The sequence below is a fragment of the Tauraco erythrolophus genome, chromosome 27 (assembly GCF_009769465.1).
Source record: "Tauraco erythrolophus isolate bTauEry1 chromosome 27, bTauEry1.pri, whole genome shotgun sequence".
NCBI classification, from domain to species: domain Eukaryota; kingdom Metazoa; phylum Chordata; class Aves; order Musophagiformes; family Musophagidae; genus Tauraco; species Tauraco erythrolophus.
This window is the reverse complement of record NC_141491.1, coordinates 4,172,654-4,178,342: the sequence shown is the minus strand read 5'-3', so window position 1 is coordinate 4,178,342 and position 5,689 is coordinate 4,172,654.

The following is a 5,689-nucleotide window of genomic DNA, read 5'->3' as shown; positions in this document are numbered from 1 at the left end:
TGGATTCTCAGCCTTTGGGGACAAGAAGGTGACTGTATAAAAACAGCCCTTTCTTGCTTTGTCAGTGCGGGCTCCTGTGTCAGCCAGGCTCGGTGGCTGCAATTTGTTCGTCCCGCTGGCCCTGGGGAGCCAGCCGTGGGTGCCAACGGAGGAGCTGGCTCCCTGCGTGCCTTCTGCAAAGCAGCCCAGAGCATCTTGCTTTGGCGTGGCAGGACATCCATCGCAGGTGGCTGATCGGAGCCAGCAAGATCAGCCTTTGGCTTTCAGATCCCAGCGGGAGCGCAGGGCTTGGGCAGCAAGGCTTTACGAATGCAGGAGGGTTTCAAAGCAAATCTGATTTGGAATTGCCAGGGCAAGAAAGCCCACGGTGGCTCTTGCAAAACCTATCCTCAAAGGTGGGCTGGTTTTGAACACCAGTTAGTCAGGAGTGAGGTTGCTTTCATCCCCTGCGATGGCTTTAGCAATCTGTGGTTTGCTTCTGATTCATCTGAAGCCAGGAGTGTGTTTTCTGTATGCTGGTGTGCCCTCGGAGTTTTCCTCTGCGTCGGGCCGGATTGCCGTGTGCTGCTGCTTCTCTGGGATTGGGAACTTTCTATTTGCTCCTGGCAATAGCACAAGACAGAAACCTGCAGCTCTGCACAGAGACCGTGACCCTTTGCATGGGCTGCCTGACTGCTGCAGATGAAGGGCTCTTGAAAATGGGTAGGAAACCAGTGAGAAGGTTGTTGTCCTTCCCCCTTCCTTTTATTTTCTTTTCATTTGTGCTAACGATTCTGTTCTAGCAGTGCTAACAGCTATTGGGCCTTCTTAAACTGGAGCTATCCACACTGGGGGAGATGTGCTCTTAGATGTGAAAGATGCTGCAATCTAAAGGGGCAAGATGAATAGACAAAGGATAAGAGCAAAGCCAAGGGACAGCAGATCAGTGACAAACCCAGGATGTGACCTTGAACTGTGTCTCAAACCAGCTCAGCTTCCATCTGTCTGCTGTGGCCCAGATGCCAGCAGGGAAATCTCTTGCTTATGCCTTGAGTCTGGGCTTAAGCTGGCTTCCTCCTCCTGCAGTTCTGGCCTCATTCAATCTTACCCAGAAGAAAAACCTTTTTAATAGTGCACATGCCTGTGCTGTTAGGGCATGTTCCTGCTGTCAGCAAGGCGAGAGAGTCCCTTTGGTGCTGGAGTGGAAAGAGACCTCATTTCAAGTGTGGCTGCAGGAGGTGGTGAGTCACCAGTGCCACCTTCGAGCACCCTCCAGCATCCTCCACAGCTCCTTCCCTGATCTGCTCTTGCAGTGAACGGATCTGGCAGGGACCTGCCTGGGGCCATGGGCATCGGCAGTGCTGCCCGCTGCCCTGCAGTGTCAAGGACCAGAGGATGAGGCCAGCGTGTAACCCGTTACCCAATGGATGTAGGATGTGTCTTTGCTTTCCCCACCAGCCTGTGGGTCTCCTCGTGCGCAGGGCTGGCAAGAGGGGATGGGACACATCGATATCTCCGCACAGGGAAGCTGGGTGACAGAAGGCACAGCCAGTTCCTCTCTCTTGCTGGTGACAGCAGTAAAAGAGGGGGGGTGAGAGCTGTCTTGCCTGCTCCCCAAATCTCTGGAGTCCTGGCAGCAGTACCCAGCTGGACAGGGAGGGCAGAGCGCACGTCTCTGTGCTCTTCTTGCATGAACACTGGCTTGATTTGCCATCCAAAGCCTGCCCTCAGAAAATGCCCACCCTTTCTTCTCCTGTGAGTGGGCTCCACGCTTGTTCCAACTCCTGAGAGGTTCTCCTAGGGAGAATCCCAGTGGCAGCCCTTCCCAGTGCTGAGCAAAGCCAACCCTGCCTGTGCCAGCGCGGGAGCTGCTGGCCGTGCCAGGGCACAGCGAGAGGATCCCATCTGTGCCCCGATCACGGCCTCGTGCCGGCTCAGTCCCTCCTGCCTGTCTGTTCCGGAGGATGTTAGAACTACATGTTAAATAACTTTGTCTTTGGCACCTCTCCCTTTTCTTGGCTGTGAAATGATGGCAGAGAGAACGTAGGTGGTTGTTTGCAGAAACAAAGCGGCACGGTAAGATGGCCAATCATTAGAGGAACAAAGGGTCATAGGAAATACCATAAATCTCCATACTGTGTTTAAATGGTGCGGGACTTTTTTTTTAATGCCCTTTTTTTTTTTTTTTCAGTGAGGATTATATCCTAACAGATGGGCAGTATAAACTGGAACATCAGTCAACAGGCACTGGAGAAGGGCATGATTTTGTTAAATACTTTGAAGCAGAAGGCTGTAGCCTAGTAGTTCTGTGATTTTAATTTTTTTTTCCTTAGGACTTTCGAAGCCAAGTGTAGCTTTGTTGCCTGATGAGCCTGGAAGGGTGTAGGAGGAAATCTCCAGCACGAAAAAGCCCTCATTGAGGCTTTGGCTATACCTGGGTCAGTAGGGTTCCTGCAGAGCACAGGGATGGCACTATGGAGTAAGGCACTGCTCCTGCTCAGGGTGCAGGATGGTGATGGATCCTCTCCCTCAGTTTCCCTTGGGATGGACATTGGTGCCTGGCTTTTGTCTTATCTCTGCTCCTCCCTTCCTTGAAGCAGCAAAAGCCTCCTTTGTGCCTGTCGCTGCTGTCAGGCTGCTCAGAGCAGCCCTTCCAATTAGGCTCCTTGTCTGGCTGCAGGAGCCTCAAAGGGCCTCGTGCTTTCCTCATCAAACTCCCAGTATGTTATGTCTCATGTCAGCCTGGTAGGGTTTGGGACAAGAAAGACTCTTAATGGCTTATGATAGATTAAAATGCCATATTGTGAATTTCTTTTTGAAGGGAGAGTGTTGGATGCTGTGGACTACGCTGTCTGTGCTGAGGAAGCATCCCAAGCTATGGCTGGGGCAGGGTTAGAGCTGGCTTTAGGGTACCAAGGGCTGTGGATCCTGTGGCCTGATGCTCTTGGCACTGCTGGGGCTGGTCCTGTTCAGTTTAAGCAGGGGTTTTTTTGGTTTTGTATGTGGCTGGTTGTTTTTTTGTGTGTGTTTTTTTTTTAAATATGCAGCTGGGGGGTGCCAAGCTGATGGCACTCTTTGGCTGTTGATATTCTTTTCCTCCTGCCCACTTGAACAGAGAAGTAACTTGAGGCTCAGGCTTATTATGAGAAAGAAGTTCAAATCCCCGTTGTCCCAAGTGTTGGGAGGATGCAGAGCTCACACCTGGATAGGACAGGACAGCTGACATGTGGGAGAGCAGCACTAGCATCCTCCTCATCCTACACTTGCAGGTCAGGTGCGTGCCAGGAATTTAGTGGCTGGGAGTGAGGCCAGCACCTTCCTGCACTGATTGTCCTGCTCCCAGAGCTGCACTGGAGCCCTTGGCTGTGACAAGCGGGTAGTTTGTCTCTGCTCTTTGGAGAAAGCAGCTTTCAGCCAGTCCTGTTGGGTTAGAGTGAGCCCAAAGGGTCAAGGAGGTGGAAGTGGTGTTGGCTTGTCTGTGTGTCCATCGTTGCCTGTAACTGCTTCCTTCTCATGTCTAGCTGCGTGAATCTGCACAGTAAATCCCCAAACCCAGGTCTCTAGTTTCTGCTAACCTCCTGCTCCATCTTCCCTCGCAGTCCATCGACGTTTGTGTTGCTGCAAGAAGGATGCTGCTTTCCAGCCAAGAGCCAGGTCACCTCTGCGACTGCAGGGAACGGCAGCCGGAGACTGCAGCCACAAGTCCCAGCAAATACAAACCAATGTGTAAACGTGTTTTAGGTGTCAAGTTTTTATTAAAAGTGGACTAAGAGATTAAGATGTTCATCTGCCTTGGAGGGAGTGACTTTATTATAATCTCAGCTTGCGTGTGCTCACAGCGTGTTGCTAATCTCCGTGCTAGATCCAGATCACGTGTGCGTGGACTGCTTGTTTGTGGAAACCTCTTTTTCTCCTGGCAATGAGAGCAGGGGCTTAGCGAGCCCTCCTTGGCCTTAATGTATCTTCCCACTGACACAAAGCTCTTGGGTCTCCTTCCCCTGTTCGGATTCTTACACTGGTCTTTTGTGTGCTAGAAACTCCACGGTGTGAAGACCCTGCCAGGAGCTGCGCTGGGGTCAGCAGACCCATGGCTGATACCTGCCATATCAGCAGACCCATGGCTCGTCTGAGACCCTGAGATCCTTTACTGGGCGTTGTTAGAAGATGCTTTGAATGGTGCAAGGGTGGCAATGACTCTTGAAAAGCCCTTTGAAAGCAACTGGAGTGTTGCTCTCTGCCGTGCTGAAGTGCAGTGGTAGAAAACATTTAGGAGCATCTGAAAATCTCATCCTTTGGCCTCTTTCTTAAGCATGAACTAGTTGTAGAAGGATTAGAGACACTTTGGCAAGAGATTATGCGATTCCTGGCTTTCCTTTCTTCCCCTCTGCTTGTTTTCTTCTCCTATAAGCATTCATCTAGAAATTCCCCTTGGCCAAGGTTGGATTGATGGCTCTGGGACAATCAGTTGTATTCTGCTGTTGTTAGTGGTTTTAAAGGCAGTAAAGTTGGGTCCTTGAAGTGCTGTCAGTAATCATTTTTATGGTGGTCAGGTTGCTCATTAGCACACTTGTTTTCAGATGTTTAAGCTGGAAAGAAATCTATAGTCCTTGCATTTTTAACTTGATAACCACTCAATAGAACAAATAGAGTTGGAAATTAGAGCGGAGCTGGACTGGAAGAAATAGTCCTGAACAGTCACCTGTTACCCCAAAGGTCTATGGAGACAAGTGCTTTGAGAACACAGCTTGAGGGAACACATATATTTCCAGCCTACAGAGAGGTAATAACAGCTCAGGTTTACAACGGTGATTAACCTGTAGGATGGACGAGACCTGGAGATAGCCCTAAAACAGGTATGTTGAAAGCTTCTGCTCTGAGTCTGGGAGAAAACCAAGGGCTGGATCAGAGCATTCATTTTCAGCTCACATACCAAAAGAAACAGCTCAACAGGTCCTAAATGATGGTTCCCAGAACTTGGGGGCAACTGGCTGGAAAAAATCAGAGGATGTGGTGCAGGAGGGACTTTTCCTAATGGCGGGGCCTTGGCAGCTGGTTGGAAACTGCTCTGTGTCCTGGTACGCAGTGTGGGAGATGTCCTGGGGGTACAGGGTGCTCTGTGCTCTGGCCTGGGGCTGGGCACAGCTGAGCATCAGGAGAAGTTGGCATTTCCCTCACTGCAACTTCGGTTCAGGCAATAAGAGAGTAAAGGGCTGAGGGGTTGTGTTGGGACTTTTTTTATTTATTTTGTTGTAAAGCATTTTGGGATTCAGTTGGAGGCAAGGTGCTGTGCAGATGCAAGCTCGTTAGAAGATCATTATCATTATTTACCTGCTGTGTCTGTCTGTCTCTAAATAGCATTAGCTGTCAGCCTATTTATCCATGTTCCCCTCTTACCATTAGAGTGGCAAAACACCAGCTTGCCCCATCTCCCAGCCCCTCTGCACCTCCTCCCTCCCCATTCCCATGTTCACCAACACTGGTTGTACTGGGCTGCGTGTTATGAGAGTTTGAGGGGCATAGTGAGTTTGAGGGGCATGAAGCCAGACTATGCCCTGAGTTCAATCCATCCTGTGCTGCAGGGGAAAATTCAGATTTTATTTTTTTTTTTGTTTGAAGCCTTGAAATGCAACGAGTGTGACCAGGCGAAGCGCGGTCCCCCTCGGCAGCCAGCCTTTGCCTGTCCCTGTGTGTCCCCTCGGCAGCCTGTGCG